General features: G+C 50.9%; 1 protein-coding gene across 4 annotated transcripts in view; it reads right to left on the minus strand.

Moving 5' to 3' along the window:
• The window catches only part of ZHX2 (zinc fingers and homeoboxes 2), a 182,216-nt gene that overhangs the window by 105,673 nt on the left and 58,985 nt on the right, over nt 1-17,558 (minus strand). The window contains exon 2 of one of the 4 annotated variants that reach the window (XM_082364297.1): nt 16,189-16,325. The exons of the other annotated variants lie outside the window; for them this stretch is intronic. The gene's annotated coding sequence lies outside the window, so the exon portion shown is untranslated. The remainder of the gene's footprint in view (nt 1-16,188; nt 16,326-17,558) is intronic. 4 annotated transcript variants of the gene reach the window in all.

A 17,558-nucleotide genomic window follows, 5' to 3' on the forward strand; every position in this document is an offset into this window, starting at 1 on the left:
GCAATGGAAGCTGGCTGGAGTGGCCACAGCCAAGCAGGACAGAGAAAGAGCAAGAGCCGGCTCTTGCAGGGACTTGCTGGCCTTTAAGAAGCTGGGTCTTTATCCCTGTGAGGGACGGGAAGTCACCAAAAGCGTTGGATTCTCAGTGTCTGCAGTTCTCCGCACGTGGTGGCCCTCAGTAGTGTTTGTTGAATGGATGGTGGAATCTTATTTACCCCCGGCCCCATCAGGTCCTCCAGCAATCTGAGAAGCACCGCCTGGGACTCTGCCATCTCTACAAAGGGCAACCACGGGACAATCTGATTTGTGTAGGGAAAAATTCTCCCCGGGCACCTGGCCTGAGCCTCCTTCTGTCAGGCCTCGGGGAACCGTGGCTCCGGCGTGGCTGCTGGCAGATGTGCGGGGATGAATACACCTTTGATTACAGCTCATGTTTCCGAGGGAAAGACACAGCTCCCTGGAGATTGGGAGTCTATGAAAATGAACCCTTGCAAAAGAGATGTAAGTGAGCTGGAAATACAAGCCCTCTGGGCGGGTGGTGGTTTCTTTCTTTAAAGTAAACAACAGCAGAGAGGACCAGCCTGGGTGAGAAGCAGGTTTTTTGTAATCCCGAATGGGAGGGACTCAAAGGCAAGTGGCCGGAGGTGGTTGAAGGCACTGGTCTGCGAGAAAGTGGTACCTGCTTAGGATATGCGGATGTGATCTCCGAGAGTGGGTGTCTTTGCTTCCCTCCTTGGTGGGGAAACTCAGCCCCTGAGGACATTAATTTAACCCAAATTTCTTTACCATAGGGAGACTCACAGACCCAGTTTAGAATATGGTTTCTATCATTTAAGAGCTTTGTGTCCACAGACAAATTATTTTCTCTTCTCTGAGCCTTAGTTTTGCCATCCACAAAATGGGAGAAGAAGGGGCTTAGACAATATTATGAAAGTAGGCTGAGGTTTGAACCCAAGCATGTCTGAATACAATCATTCCATTTTTCCCTACACTGCCTCTTGAACTTGGGACATGTACCCTGACCCCAGCCCCGATTATCTGGCACATAATAGGTTCTTAATAAATGCTGGTTATGCCTCCCTTCTTTCACATATCTCTTTCCCCACTATGTTGAGTATAAATCAGGGAATCCAGGAGGTGCTTTATAAACCCATGTACATCGGGTCCTCCTATGTGCAATGCAGCAGCTGAGAATACCGAAGGAAAAGGCAGCTAGCTGTGTTTTCTCTCCTCGACTCTTGTTTCGAACCCTTTATTAAATATCTTAAGTATTACTTGCCTTCAGGGTCAAAATACAGTTTCCGGAGATTTCCACTTTGCACTCATAAAGGATTCTCGCTGAAGTCTCTTTCTTCTTAAAATTTTTAAATGTGTGTGTGAGAGAGCATAAATGTACTGACTCATAGCTGGAAAAACTCTCTCTCCCTAACACATTCCAAATTTGTCGAGTCACATGAATTGAGTAAGAGCGCTTAATGTGGCTGCTAGCCCCAAGCTGGCGAGCAGTTATGCCAGAGACGGCTCTTCTCTCCCTTCCCTGCCCCTGCTCCGAGCCAGGGTAGCCGGGGAGGCTCTGCAGCTGGCAGTGAATACCCAGTGCAGGTTCTGTGAATGCAAGGATTGGAAAGGATCTGGCAACTACCTAAAGCCAGGCTCGAGTTCTGCAAGGTGGTGTAATATTTTTTCAAAAAATCAAATAAAAATTTGCATATTGGATTGCCAGAATCTCACAACTTCACTTATTAAATCAAGTCTATGCTGGGCACGACATCAAGCACTTGACAAACATGACTCATTTAGTCTTCACAGCCACCCTGTGAGGTAGGGGGTTATGACTTATCCTCATTTTACCAGTGAGGAAACTGAGGCACAAGTGTTAGTAATTTGTCCAAGGTCCCACCGTGTGTAGATGGTGGAGCTAAGATTCCACCCCGTGCAGCTCTAGAACAGACGCTTTTACACATCTGCCCATTCATTCTGAAAGGAAAGAATCCTTTCACATAGAAGAAGGAAAACTCCATTTATTCCGCAAATATCTACCCAACACTTAGAATACAAACACCGCACCAGATGTCAAAGAGGAGGCTGGTGATAGGCATGGGCAAAATGGAGGCAATTTCGGTACTGCATCCAATGAGTTTGGAATTGTGTAGAGGAGCTATGATGTATGCACAAATAATTACAATACAAGTAAGTACAAATGGCACCAGAAAGATTATAAAGTGGGATGCATGGGGAAGGCTTGCTTAGGTGATGACTCTGGCTGGGGTGATCTGGAAGGCTTCCTGGTGGAGGTGCCATTTGAGTTGGATTGAAGATGTGCAGCATTCAGACAGAAGCTGGCTGGAGGAGGTCCTGCCCACTTATCCCGGTGAGTACAAACAGACGGCTGATGGCCCTGGGAGTTCTCATCTTGGTTCTGACTTGGGACCCACCCACCCCAGGAAAGGCTGAATCTCCATGTGTGGCAGGTGAGGAGCACAGGCAGAGGGGAAGGAGGGAAAGAGGTGTCCAGGAAGGAGAAGATCGGGGAGAGAAGGCAGGACACTGGAGCAAGGGGCGGGGAGGGGTGCAGCTCTGGCCAAAGCTAGAGCTGCAGTCCCACCTCCAAATGGGCTGGCTCGGATCAGGCCTCTTGCTCTTGGGCCTCAGTTTCTCCCATCTACAGGGAGGAACATGAAGGAACTGCCGGAATAGTCCAGCTGGGCGGAACCTTGGAGAGCTCCCAATTTATCCCATCCATTTGTAGATGAGAGAACCAAGGGCTGGAGAAGCTGGGCTTGTGCAAGTCCTTGGATTTGAATCCAAGTTTGCGGGATGAGGATGCAGGGGTCCCATCTCCCAGTCTAGCTGCTCTTCCCACGTCCACACCTCAAGGGGCATGATGACCTGTGTCAGAAGGCCAGGAAACGCCAGGCATGTTGTGGAAGGGGAGACGTGCCTCAGCGGGTCCACGGGCATCAGGCTCAGACCTCAGCTAGTCCTCTGGCCCCCAGTGGCCCCAGAAAGCTCGGCCACAGTCCCAAGAGTGCAGCCCTGGCCCAGCCCCCCAGCACGGTCTCCCCTCTCTGCCCCGGCTGGCACCTATCCTCACAGTGCCCCTGCCCCACACTGAGGAAGTTTCCAGGAAACCATGACCAGTTCTCCGCGGCCATGGCTCTCCCTGACGAGACGTACATCTGGTTGTGACTCACAGCGCTGGATTTCCGCCCGGGGCCCTGCCTCTTGTGTGGGGAGCACATTCTCTGAACGAACAACCCGCCCACCCCGCTGTGACAGTGAGGGCTGCTGCCCTTATCAGCTCACGCTGAGGTCATCCACGTGGTGCCTTGGGCTCCTGGCCTGGCATTGCTCTCAGAATCGGCTCAGGCCTGGGCAGTCTCCCAGGGTCCCTCAGACACCAGGCTCTTCGACCAAATTCCCCTTTCCCCCGGGACGCTTGTTCCCCCCCACCCCCCGCCCCACCACCAAACGCCACATCTTCCTCCTGCGCTGCTGTCCGTTTCCCAGCACTCCAGCCCTCAAGGCGCTGCTCCCCTCTGAAAGCCGGCTTCGTCTGGGCCCTGCTCCCTGGAGGGCTGGGCAGAGGTCCTGTGTCCCCCCAGGGCGGTGGCCTCTGAGGGTGGGACCACGTGCAATAGGACCACAGCTATCAGAATGAATACTGCGGGCACCGAGGGTGCCCACCTTCAGGCCTTCGTGATTGCTACTCCCCCGCCTGGAATACTCCGCCCCGAGCCTTTGAATGGCCCTCAGCTTCTTGTCAAAGTCACCTCCCCAGTGAGAGGCCTTTCCTCCCCTGCTGCCTTCTGCTTCTTTTATTTCCTTACGGCTCATGTCCCATTCTCAAATGACTGACATGTTTGCTATTTGATCCCATAATTCCTTGTTTATCATCTGGCTCTTCAAGGAAGAATGAGAACAAGGGATCTGCTCTGTCCTGCTCACCACCGGCTCCCCAGCACCCAGCAGAGAGCCTAGCACGGAGGATGTGCTCAGTAACGGTGTCTCCGGGGCGGTCATGAACGCTGCTGGGCGGGGTGGATGTGCGTGGATCTTGCTCAACCCTCATACAAACCCTGTGTGGTTGGTGTCATTGTCCTCCTGTCACAGCGAGGAGTGCAAGGCTCAGGGAAGTTGGGTAGGTTGTCTAAGGTCACCTGGCCAGTAAGTGGTGGAGCTAAGTATCAAACTTGAATTTGCCTGATATGAAAGCTCGTGCTTTTGACCGCTGGACTCTGCTGTTTGCCTTCAATGTTTTCAGAATCCCCATCGTGAGGACACAGGAAAGACTTGTGGATTGAATGATCTGGAATGCCATGTGTTATGGACCGAATGCTTGTCCTCCACTCCCCAAATTTATATGTTGGAGCCTTAACCCCCAGTGTGACTGTATTTGGAGGTGGGACCTCTAAGGGAGGTTAAATGAGGTCATAACAATGGGGCCCTGACCCCATATAATTAGTGTCCTTATAAGAAGAGACAGCAGAGAGCTTGTTCCCTCCGAGTGTACACATCGAGGAAAGGCCATGTGAGGACACAGCAAGAAGATGGCCATTTGCAAGCGAGGAAGAAAGTCATCACCAGAAACAGAATTGGCTGGAACCTTGATCTTGGACTTTCAGCCTCCAGAAACTGTAAGAAAACAAATTTCTGATGTTTAAGCCACCCAATCTATGGTATTTTGTTATGGCAGCTTGAGCAGACTAATTAATGTACCATGTTTTACGGAAGCCAAATTGCCAGGTCTAGGAAGGTAAATTCTTCCTTCTTTCCTCCCCTTCTTCCCTCCCTACCTCATTTACGTACTGACAATGGAGAGAAGCACAAGAATCCCCAGGAGCTCCCAAGAGTCTCAGACTGGTGGCCCATGGTTCAAACACCAGCCACAAAGTTGTTTTGTTGGGCTGGCGTGTGTTTTAAAAAAACCCACAAGGAATCAGAATGCTCTTAGGCGGGGCACACATTGTCCGGTGCTTCCACAAGCCACACTGCTCCCTGCTGTCCTTTGTCCCTCCATCTGCGGGCTATGTTAGGTGCCAGTGACACCGGGTGAGCTATGCTGCAATGGGGTGTGGTTCAGGGTGCCCTGGGGCAGAGTGACACTGGGCAGGGAGAAGGGCATGGGAGATAGTGGGTCAGAGGAGGCTGCATGGAGAAGGAGAAGGAGAAGGCAGCTTTGGCCTGGTGCATGGAGGATGGATGGGAAATCACCAGTCAGAAGGGGAAGGAGTGTGCATTCCAAGGAGGGCAGCAGAGAGGCGAGGTCCAGAGCAAGGGCATGGCCTGAGCAGGGAGCAGCTGGTGGTTGAGTGCGGCTGAGAGTGAAGGTGGAGGGGCTAGGACGTGGGCTGGAGGGTAGGTGCTGTGGGCACAGGGAGGCCCTGCACACCACGACAAGGAGTTTGGACATTGTCCTGTCCAGGTGTCATGACCAGCAGTCCCGGTAGGCTTTAACCAGGGAGGGGGTCACCGGACAATCTGTGTCAACGCGTGCAGAACCTGGGTTTACCACCTCCTCGTTGTGTGACTATATGCACGTGTCGCCCTGGGGCTGTGTGGTCTCAGGCACCTCATCTGTGAAATGGGAGTCAAAATGCTATACATCTCAAAGGGGTATTGTGGGGATTAGAAGGACGTAAAACGTGAAAAGCCCCTAGCACAGTTCCTGGCACATCAAAGGTACTCAGTAAAGGATGGCCACCGTTCTGACAGGAATTTATTACTAATCTAGTGGTGACAACAGTGTAGGAGGTGGCTGGGAGCAATCGAAGACTCTGTTTGCTAAGATTATTACAGTAAAGTAAGAAAAACCCTGAGGAAGGACCCAGGAAATACTCATAGTAGATAGGAGGAGATAAATGCAACCTTAAGATCAGCCTTCTCAACCTCTATTTCCTCATCTGTAAAATGGGACTCTCCCTGCCTGTCCACACAGGGTCTCTATGTGAATCAAGTGAGAACAGAGATGTGAGAGTGCTTTTAAAGTTAATCAACACCAGAGGACCATATGGGTTTCATATATATATATTTTTTATCACACAGAGGGGAAAGATGTCTGGGGGTAGATGAGCACCTGTGGGCTCTTATTTCTGCAAACAATCAAGGCAAGAAAAGTAGCAAATGAGAGGACAGCAAGACACAAGAGAGAACCTGATGGAAACGAAGCCCGGATCGTGGACCTTCCTGTGATAGCCTTGATCCTGCTGCACCCCAGGCACCTATACTTCTTGCACTCATACCAATGACTCAAAACTACTACCAAGTTCTCAGCCTTACAAGCATAGATTTTTCAAGCTGAAAATATGATTGAATGCATTCCCCACAATTTACAGGTGAAGCTGAGAGTCACAAAAGAGGGCTGGTTAAAACCCATCCTCAGGAGACATACGGCCTGCGTTCACATCGCGGCTCTGCCGATCATGAGCTGTGTGACTTTGGTCAAGTTATTCAACATCTCTGTGTTTCTGTGACTAGGATTACTGGGGTTAATAAGAGTACTTACTCCCATGATTGGTTTGGGGAACTAAATGAGTTAATATGCATAAAGCACTTGGAATGTCTCTAACACCTGGTAAGACTCGGGGAATAAGAGGTACTATTACTATTTAAGGGCACAGGTTATCTCAGTGGCAGAGCTGAGAGTGCATCTTTGCATGGTCCCACACTGAAATATTTGATTCTTATCAACACACCATGTTTACTAAAGGCGGATGGACTGACCTGTTTTTGGAATAAAGGACACATTCACGCAGCCTGCATGCCCCATTTCCAGAACATTCCGGGCCACTGAAGTCTGACAGTAACTGAACAGAGCAATAGTGCCTCATGGACACCCTTCTTACCCCCTCATGTTGTACCATCAGGGGAGGCAGCAAAAAGAGCTCTCACAATTTAAAGAATTAAACAGGAAGGAGACCCAGATCAATTTGGAGCAATCAGCTTAGACGTGCTGGGCTCGGCTATCGTCGTCCTGGTACATTCATGTCGTGCGTTTCCGTTTCCAAAGGTCTGTCACCACAGTCTCTCATTTCTGTCTCATGACAGATGGTGATTCAGAAAGTGGGTTCTGGCAGGAGACTAGCTGGCTCAGATCGTGCTCTGCCATTCCCTCGCTGGGTAGCCCAGGACATTTATTTACTGTCTCTGTGCCCCGGACAAAATGAGGGTGTGACAACACTGATGTCATTGGTTGTTGGGAGAGCAGGAGGATGCCTGCAAAGCCAGAGCCCGGCCCGTAATCATTCCCTCGTCCAGAAAGTGCTTCTCATGTGCGTAACATGTGGTTGGGGCTGAGGACCCAGCAGCCATCACAACACAGTTCCTCCCTTCACAGACTTGAGTGTGATGGGGGAAAGCGCGCAATGCCACAAGCAAATAAACATCCGGCGCCACGTAGCGAGCTGTGCTTTGAAAAAGACGGGTTGAGAGGATGGAGATTTGTGGGGATGCCGGCTGAGCTATGACCCTGCGGTGGGCAGGGAAGGCCTCCGTGACAGCGTGTCTTTTAAGCACAGACTGAATGAAATGAAGCAGAAAACCACAAAGGTAACTGGGAAAACAGTGTTCTAGGCTGAGAAAGTAGCAAGCGCAAATGCAAGTGTGTGTGTGTGGGTGTGGGTGTGGGTGTGGGTGCGTTTTGTTCAAGGCTGGTGGCAGAGAGGAAGGGGATCACGTGGGCCTGGGGGTTACCATAAGGACTTTGGCTTTTGCTCTGAGTGAGACGGGGGAACCATTGGAGGGTTTGGAGCAGGCGAGTGACAATCTGACCTGTGTTTTTAAGAAGCAGCTGTGAGGAGAGGAGACAGTCAGGGGTGTGTGCATGAAGTAAGGGAGGGGCGGCAGCTAAGGGACGAGCTGAGAGGACAACCAACGGTGACTGCAGTGACCCACGTGAGAGACGATGGGGCTTCAACTGGGGGACGGGGGTGGAGGTGGCAGGAAGCAGCACCACGGTGCTGAATATGACTCCAGACGTGCCATTCACAGCCACCAAAATGGGAAGGGCGTCCCCTGGAGGGGTGCAACATGGTGGTACTGAAAGATGGTGGTCACACTGGGGATATATTTTGAAGGCAGAATAGACAGGACTTACAGATGGAATGAGGTGTGAGAGAAAAAGAGGAAACCAGGATTATTTAAAGGATGGAGTAAACAGAGGTAACTATTTACTGAGAAGTTGAAGAATGAGAGTCAAGAGTTAATTTTAGACGTGTTCAGTTTGGGAAGTCTCTTCACAGATGTTAGGGATGATGGTGATGGTGATGATGGTGATGGCGGTGATGGTGATGGCGGTGATGGTGGTAGCGAAGGTGATGGTGGTGATGATGATGGTGATTATGAAATGATGGCTTGGTGAGGATTATGACAAAAGCAAACACTGAGTGTTTGCTGTGTGCTAGGCACGGCTCGAAGGACTTTAGACGTATAAACTTGTGTAATCTCCATTATCATCCTCATTTAATAAACCAGTGAAGTGGGTTGAATTGTGCCCCTCCCCCCCAAATGATATGTCTATGTCCTAGTCCCCAGAATCTGTGAATGTGACCTTATTTGAAAAGAGTCTTAGTAGGTGTAACTAAGTAAAGGATCTCAAGATGAGATCACCCTGGCTTATCCAAATGGGCCCTGAATTCAATGGCAAGTAGCCTAATAAGAAACACCTGGAGAAGAAACCCACAGACAGAAGAGAAGGTGATGTGAAGGCAGAGGTGGAGATGGGAGTGATGCAGCCACAAGGAATACCAACGAGTTCTAGAAGCTGGAAGAAGCAAGGAAGGATTTTCTCCTAGCCTTTAGAGAGAGCAGGGTCCTGCTAACTCTTGATTTTGGACTTCTGGCCTCCAGCACTGTGAGAGATCAAATTTTTGTTGTTTTAAGTCATCAAGTCTGTGGTCCTCTGTTATAGCAATCACAGGAAACCAACATAACAAGGAAACCCAGGCACAGAGATATAAAGTAACTTGCTCAAAGTCACACAGCAAGCAAGTAGCACAGCTGGCAATGTTTGCCTCCAGAGCGGCTCACTCGGTAGGTGGGTATTGTTCACCCTGTGTCTCCAAGGAGGAAATGGAGATCAGAGGCTCAAGGCCACGCCAAGGAACGCAGCTGGCGAATGGCAGTACCAGGCTTCCTTGAGTCTCTAGCAGGGAGGCCGGATGCCTTTCCCACTCTCAATCCCACCTCTCCACTTTGGAAAACCCAGACAGGCCCTTGTCCAGACCCTCTAATGCCCCTTGGCAGCCACCGCATGCATCCAGGGCTTTGCTGGGAATCCCATCCAGTCTGGTGATTCCGGTTTACAGCTGCCGGGTCCACGTACAAGTGGCCCCAGAGACACCCTGGCGGGCTGGCGGCCTCAGTCAACGGATTTCAGTGGCACCAGGACCCACAGCAGTCACTCAGGAGCGGCATATGATCTGGATTTCACAACCGCCTCCTCTGTCTGTGACACTGACACTGAAAACCTCATGGCTTCCTCCCCACCAGGGACACGAGGACTGAAAAGGGAGGGGTGCCGGGGCAGGGTACACCGGCCGCCCCTGAACCTCTGCCAGCAGCTAAAATCAGTCTCTGAAGAAACAGAGATTGTCCATTTCCTCTCCCGCCGATGCCCGGGAAAATATTTTACCGGACAAAACCCAAATATTGGGAATCCAGGGAAAACACCCTCCTTCCTTCCCCGCCACCTCCTGCCTTGTCAAAGCTTCATCATTTTAAGAGAGATGGACGGTGGGACCTGCAACAAACAGGGCCTGTGAAGAGGGCCCAGGCCTCTTCTCACACAGAACCGCGTCCTTAGAGCACCTAATGAGGGGAGGGCAGTTAGTTTCGGGGTTGGGGTGGGAATCGGGGGCAGAGGAGGTGTTCTACTTATGAAGAATACAATCATTACGTTCAGGTCAGCGGAGGGAGCCAGCGGGCTGAAACAAATTTGGGGGCTTGGGGGGAAAGGGAGGCAAGAGGCAAAGGGATAAGCGCTATGGCTGCTTCAAAAACAGGGCCGTCTCCCCCGGGCCGGCTGGCCTCTGGGGGCCCAGGGGGCTCAGCAGGCCCCCGCTCTCTCCCCTAAGGCACACACGTGCACAAGGACAACAACACACGTTGTTCTTCCGATCAAACACACGCTCACTCGTTTATTCCTCTCTGAGGACAAATTTTAAACACAGTCACAGAACTGACCCCGCCCAAAGCGAACCACTGTCCCAACGAGGTCCCCATGGCAGCGCCTGCACGTTCATCTCCACGATGCCCAAGACATGTGTGGAAGCCCTCCTCTGGAGCTGTCTTCAGAGTCAGGTTACAAGGCAACGCGTAAAACTGGGCACATTATCGTTTAACTGCCCCTGATTCAGACCACCCTTCCCCAGCAACTGTATTTCTAAGGGGCATCACTGTCCTGGTTCCACAGATGGGAGCCGTGGAGCCACCCTCAAAGGGCCGAGATTTGCCAACACCAAGGAGAACAGTGTGGTGTTGGGGGACGTTCTCGAATGTTCTTGGGCATCTCAGAGGTTCCGAGCCAGGGCGCCACCTTGGGAATAAGGGGTAAACTTCCCAGAGGGACGACCTGGGTGAACGCACCACCCCTTTGCATAGGTGGGTCCTGGGCATGATTATTTTTATTGTTTTCTAAAAGTCAGTTGTGTAATGTCATGGCACCTGCTCTGGGCGTGGCCCTGGCCAGGCACAGGGGAGCTGGAGAGTCACAAGGTACAAGGCAAGGCCTCTGTCTCCCTCTACCCAATGGGGGAGCCAAGACTCACACCTGCGGAGTCACCTGGGATGGTAGAGGTGGGGATCCGGGATGGCTTCGATGCAGAATTCCACTGGAGAAGGGTGCCGTGAGGGCGGGGGTCAGGGAAGGAGGAGGGGGAGGCGGCTCTGAACCCCGCTTCGAAGAATGCGGCCCGCGGGAAGATGAGCGGCAGGGGGCACCGGGGCAGGAGGCAGGGAGGAGGGGACAGGCTCCGAGCGGTCCCGGATGGTGTGTTCAACCCACCTCACGGGGGATGGAGACTTGCAAGGGAGAGAAGGGGGAGATGGGGGAGGAGGATTTCAAAGGGATCCAGGCCCGGCAGCAGCCTTCCCGCCTAACGAACATCACTTCAGATCCCTTCTGAGCATGGCATCCAGAAATACAGCACATCCTACACAGCTCGGAGTTGATTCCGCTGCTGAGCGTGTACGACGCAGTTTCATTGTGCCTCAGTTTCTCTATCTAGAAACTAACCATACAAACAACAACAGCTACTGTTCACCGGCCAGCCCCGTTCCAAGGACCTCAACTCTTTTAACCTAGCCATGCCGTAGTTACCTCACTTTTACACGCTCTTGGCTACTGTAGTCCTCTGGCTCTCAGAGCTTAACATGCTGCTTGCCTCACCTCAGAGATTGCCTGGAGGCTAAAATCAAATAGCGCATATAAAAGAGGTCTTTTAATTAAATGACACTCCACCAAAGCTCATTATTGTTGTCGATGTTATTAGCATTTTACTAGGCTTCATCTACCTCAGGGTAAAGGTTATTTAAGGCCTGAGTACAACATTAAAAAAAAAAAAAGCATCACTTTCAAACATTAGCAGAGGAAAGATCCCGTGGAGACTGGCAAAAGAAAAAGTTACCCAAAGCCTGAAACACGAGAAGGCAGGACATCGGGGGGTTTTTGTTTGTTTCTTGTACGGGGCCCAACGTTCTCAGAAGGGGTCATTAATGGCTTTCTGGTTCCTTGGCGGCAGAAGGAACACAGCACCTTGCCATCGGCGGCATTTTTCACAGACCGGCTGCCCGGGGGTGGACCTGAGTGCACCCAGCTCACATAAAGCATTTATTCAATGCCCAGGAGCGAGTGAATCCGACCTGCTCTCTGCCATCAGAAGGCCCAATGTTTGGAATAAGATACTCTCCTTCCAAAAACAAATGCAAGTAGAGCCCCTGATTCGCCCCTCCCCGCCACCTCTGAACCCTGTTCCTCCGCAGACGTCCCCACCATCAACCGCCCATCAACCCACTGGGAAGCTGGAAGCCATCCTTGGTTCTCCCTCTTCATCAACATCCACAGCCAACCCACCCTAAGGCCATCTTGTGACCTCCACTCTCTGACCCACCTTCTCTTTATCTCCGTGAGGGCTGTATCATTTCTTGCCTGAACTTCCAAAGCCACCTCCCAAGTGGCCTCCTTGGTTCCACTTTTGCTCTCTCCCCTCTCTACCAAGAGATCTTCTGAAAATGTAGATAAGATTGCAGTACTTTCCTGCTTAAGCCCACTGAACTCAGAACAATCCAAATTTCTTTACCAAATCCTACAAGGCCCAGTGTGATGCGACTCCTGACTGTCTCTCCCACTCAGCATCAGCCTGAAACCGTCTTCTCTCCCCCGAGGAGTGGGCAGAATCAAACCTACCTTCCAGGACGGTTGTGAGGCCACTAGGGGTGGGGAATACCTAAAACTGTAAACCAGAAAATGCAGTACAGGGTAACCTCTATTCCATTATAATTGGGCTTTTGTGTTTTGACTCTTGTTTTCATGGTTTCCAGTTCATTGATATCTTTTATTGTTTGCAATTTTATATCCTTTTCAGATATAAGGATATTTATATGCACAAGGTAGTACTGAAAACTACCATGCCAGCATCTTGGTATTCCAAAGATAACAGCTCAGCTATGGTGTGCTTAAAACCTGGACAATATTTGTTCTTCCCGGGGCAGAAAATCAAAGTTTTAACTATGCAGTCAGATTGCCAGAGGCCTAGAGAGAGATCTCATTTAAATGATGAACCAGTTCATTCTCTCACAAAAATGATGCAAGAATGTGATCTTCAACATCTCTCCAACATTTTCAGTAGCAGCAGATAACGTTTATTAAGCCCCTACTTTGTACCAGTCCCTGTATTAAACACTTCTGATGCTTTACCTTTGTTAATCTTTACAACAACATTAAGAGGTGTTATAATTGTCCAGACGAGGAAGGTGAAGCTCAGAGAGGTTAAGTAACTTACCCAAGGGCACACCGCTAATGAGAAATGTCCAATCCTCTGTCTATTTTAATAGCTCATGTTCTTTTGTTCTACCCTATGTGTGTTGCGGGCAGGAGAACCAGGAATGTGTCTATCTGTGAAAGGGGAATAGGGATAATTGGGAGCTGGGGGTTTAGGCAAGTACAAGGCAACCAAGCCCTATGGTTGCAAGGGATTTTGGGCAGTAGATTCTCCTTAACTTCAAGCTTCACTCTTCCAAGTCTTACGTTCTATCTTGCAGAGTTAGATGATGCCCAACAGGTTTCCCCATAACCAGTGAAAAAGAGTATAAGTCTCTCCTGTAAAGGGTAGTCACTGCCTTTTTGTTATTTACACCGAGAAATGTGTGTGTGCATGCATGTGTCTGTGTGTGTCTGAGAGACAGACAGAGAGACAGAGAAGGTGCTCTGGCCAGAGAGACTCCCAGAGAAGTTTTCCTGTCACTTCACTCACTGTTTGCAAAACAATCACCCAGAAGGAAATAGCAACAAGACCACCAGGGCAATACCCTCCTTCTACTGTCAGTTCTCTAGTGCCCCAAAACTCGTTGTGCAACTTCATGCAAGTTACCTCCCCTCTCTGGGCCTCGGGTTTCTCACTGGTAAAGTAAAACATCTAGATTCCTAGAATTTCATCCAGCTCTCAGACTGGAGTGATGCTCTCAGATCCATGATCTCTTTTGCTATCACCACCTCCCTGAGGAGACGGCGAAGTCAGACTGGCCATGGGAGGCTGGGGGAAGGTGGCATGGTTGAGTGGCAGATCCTGGACTAGAGCTATTGACTTTCGATGCCAATTCCAATGTCAGTAATCTCCACCAAGCTGCCTTCAAGGGTGCGGACAGAGCTTGTGCAGGACCTATGCACGTCTGTCCTCTTAAAACAGAAAGGATAGCACGCCGAAACCACTGTATGGAGGACTCTGGCCACGCCAATGGATCAGTGTTTGAGGGCAGTTCCTTCGTGTATTCCCTCCTCCCTTCCTCCCTCCCTCCCTCCCTCCCTTCCTTTTCTTTGCAGAGGGAAGAGAACTGGTAGAAGTAGGAGATGCCGCCCGGAAGGTATGGATGGCTTGAAAAACTTGAGATCCCTGTCAGACATAAAAATAACTGAAAACAAAACAAAACAACACACACACACACACACACACACACACACACACACACACACACAAGCATGATCTGTGTTGTATGTGTGTGTGTGTGTGTCTGTGTTGGCGAATGGTAAGATTAAAGAGCTAAGTGTGGAAAAAGCCCTCATGGCCACTTGTATTTCCTAGTTACTCTGTGTTTTATATGTTTGCACAAATCAATGAGCTTCCTATTAAACAACAGGCCAATTTTCACATGTTAGAGGGAAAGAAGCTCCCCCACTAAGACGCACCAGCTGGGAGAGTTGAAGTCATGACTCAACCTTCTGCATTTCTATCTGTTCCCTGGGATCCGGCACCAACAGTTCTATTCCAGGGTGCTTACAGGCAAACAGAACGTTGGCCAGGCCAGAACCCACGCAGAACCCCAGCAGGCTGGGATCCAGCAGCAGACCACCGTTTTCACCCTGGGAGCTCAGCCTGCTAGAGCTGCAACGGTCCCCACTTACACGAGGGGTCCTTTAAAGTGGGTGAAACAAGGAGACGAGCAGCAAGCAGGCTGTCCCGCGGGTGTGAGCCAAGGGCCACCACCAGCAGGGTACAATTTGTGGGGAACTAATGAAAGCCTCCTCCAACCAAAAATCCCACCCCCAACCTGGGTGGTGACCCCTCTCTGAACCTGGCTGGAAATTCTCCTGACACTCCAGGCAGAGACAGCAAAGACAGGCCTCGTGGGGTAAAGAAAGTAGCCCAAGCTTTCCTCTAGGAAGTCCTGGTGGTATCTGTAGCAAGTGCAATCTTAGACGATCACTTAGTCTCATCCTTGGTTTTTGAATCTGCAAACCCTATGTAATAATGAGAGACATGGATCGTAGATATCTAGCACAGGGCCTGGCAGGTAGCGCGGTATCATACTAAATAAATGGTAGCTGTTATTATAATATCTCAATAATTTCGAAGGTCTCTGTTAAAAGTTCACGTGCTGACAGGACTGCTGCACCCCGGCCGTCGCCCACGAGTAAAGACGCCTTTGCTGGCTGGCTCGGGAAATGAGCTAGGGCAGTGGTTCTCCAAGTGTGGTTGCCTGCATCACCTGGGAGTTTGTTTGAAGTGCACATTTGTGGACCCCCCCTCTGAACTACTGAATCAGAAATTCTGGGTATGGGGCCCAGTCATTTCACGCCCCGCCCCGTGACTCTGATGCCTGCCAAAGTTGGAGAACTATTGAGCTCAGCAATAACTGCCAAGTCTGGCTGATGAGCAGAATTTCCTGGGAGTGTTTAGAGGAGAAATGCAGGTTCCTGGGCCCATCTCCCAGGGACTCAGAGTCATCAGGTTCTGGGATGTTGCCTGGGAGTCAGCATTTTAACAGGCTCCTCAGGTGACGCCACTGAGCTAGAAGTTGGGTTTGTTGGGGAGAGGGGAGCACAGAGTCTGGAAGAGACCCAGGGATGGGGGTTCCTGGGAAGGGACTGGGAGTGCAGGCCTGGCAGAGCTGGGGGTGCTGAGATGTAAGAAAGCACTGAAGACCAAAGTTTTCATAGTTCCATAGATTTATGAGATGGAATCTCCTACCATCTTCTCATTTTCCATCCAGGGAAACTGAGCCCCAAAGAGAAGTGACTATTCTAAGTCCATGCAGCTCATGCTTGGAAGAGCTGGGACTTGAGCCAGGGGTCTCCCTTCCAGAGCCAGCGCCCTTTCCACCGAGCCCCACAAGCTCATGCTCACGTGTTCCCTCCCTCTCAGCATCTCTCTCTGTGCCGAGCACCGAATCCACGTGCATTCCCTCAGTGTTGACCATGAGGGTGAGATCTAGGGAGGAGTTGGAGTCAGACCTCAGACCTGAGTGCAAATCCAGGCTCAGTCACTGAGTAGCTGAGCCATCAAGTCACCCTCTCAAGGCCTCAGTTGCCATATCTGTAAAATGGGGATAAAATCTAACATCACAAAGCTGCTGAGCAGGTCAGCAGCTGACGACTCAGGCGAAGGTGATTTCCAAGCTGCCCATCACCCCCCCAAGCACAGGGGCTAGAGAAGAAGGAGCAGGGCTTACTATGACCTCTTGCCTAGAAGCACTTACCATCTAGCTGGGGCAGAAGAAACACACTCAAAGCAACTGAAGAACAAGGAAGCGCTCAGCTCCACGACAAGTGCAAGGTCACGCCTCAGTGCCTTTGCTCGGGCGCCGCTCTGCCTGGAACACCGGCCCCCAAAACCCTGTGGGTACAAGAATCCCCGGTCATTCGACTCAGAGTCTGGGCCTGACTTTCCCCACCCGTGAAGGCAGGAAGTAAAGCTCGTTCAGCTTTGTGGCCCCAGAATGTCTACATCTCAAAAATGTGCTCAGGAAGTGGCTGATTCAGGTAGGGGGGCTTCTGGTCAGAGGGGCCTTAGAGACCTGGAAGGGCCTTTTCACGGGGGCACGTGCCTCAGAGAATTCCTGTAACGCCCCAATGGGGCGAGCATAGTGGGGACAAGGGCTTCAAACCAGCCAGAAGCCACCAGCTGACTCCTGGCCCTCCTACAGGCCCCCAGCGTGTCTATCATCCGCCCCAGGGACCGAGGCTCTCAGGTGGGGTTGGCGGTTCCTTCACAGTCAGGAGGGGAGGAAAGTGAAACAGGAAGCATCAGCTCCACCCAAAGCGGCACCGAGATCTACTGAATAAGGGAAGGCCCTAAGCAAGTGGCAGGCGCGCAGGAAAAAGCGATCCAAACTAGGGTTCCCGAGGATCTGGTCATTTGTTTCTCCTGTTTCTCCCTCTTCTGGTCTGGAGGATCCAAGGAGGTGTCCAGAGGGAACAGGGCACTGCAGAGTGAAGAGCTCTAGAGACGGGAAATTTCTCCCACTGCCCCGAGGAGCAGTGTGACCTTGATCATACCACGTCAGTTCTCAGGGCCTTTAAAATGGGTACCAGGTGAATAAGGAACTGGCGGATTGTTTTCCCCTGGAGGATAAAGCAAATAACAGAGCCAGCAGAGTGAATGCCCCTGGTCCAGCCAAGCAAAATAGGTTCAAAGCTGGCTCTGGGTCCTGGCTGTGGTCTTTCCATGGAAAACTGATAATAACAACGATGGTGCTGAAGGTGACAACTCATCTTTACTGAGTGTGTACTGGGCACCAGGAACCGGGCAAGCACTTTTCATTCATTACGCTGTTCAATCCTCGCAACGACCCTTATGGCAGATACTATCGTTATTCCCATTTTACAGTTGGGAAAACTGATACTCAGAGAAGTTACACCTGGGATCGTGGTCTGGTGGGTGGGGGAGGCAGGATTTGAACCCAGGCTGTCGGATTCCAGAGCCCACCTACTTTCCTACTGGAATCTTCTGAACCTGCGAGTCAGTATTCCACAGCTGGGAAATATGGGAGGATCTAGAAAGGCAATTACAATAATCATTTTCTAGACCCAGGACTGAGTCTGGAAAGAAAGATCACATTTGGAGCAA

This window comes from Balaenoptera borealis, assembly GCF_965194805.1.
Source record: "Balaenoptera borealis genome assembly, chromosome: 17".
NCBI lineage: Eukaryota > Metazoa > Chordata > Mammalia > Artiodactyla > Balaenopteridae > Balaenoptera > Balaenoptera borealis.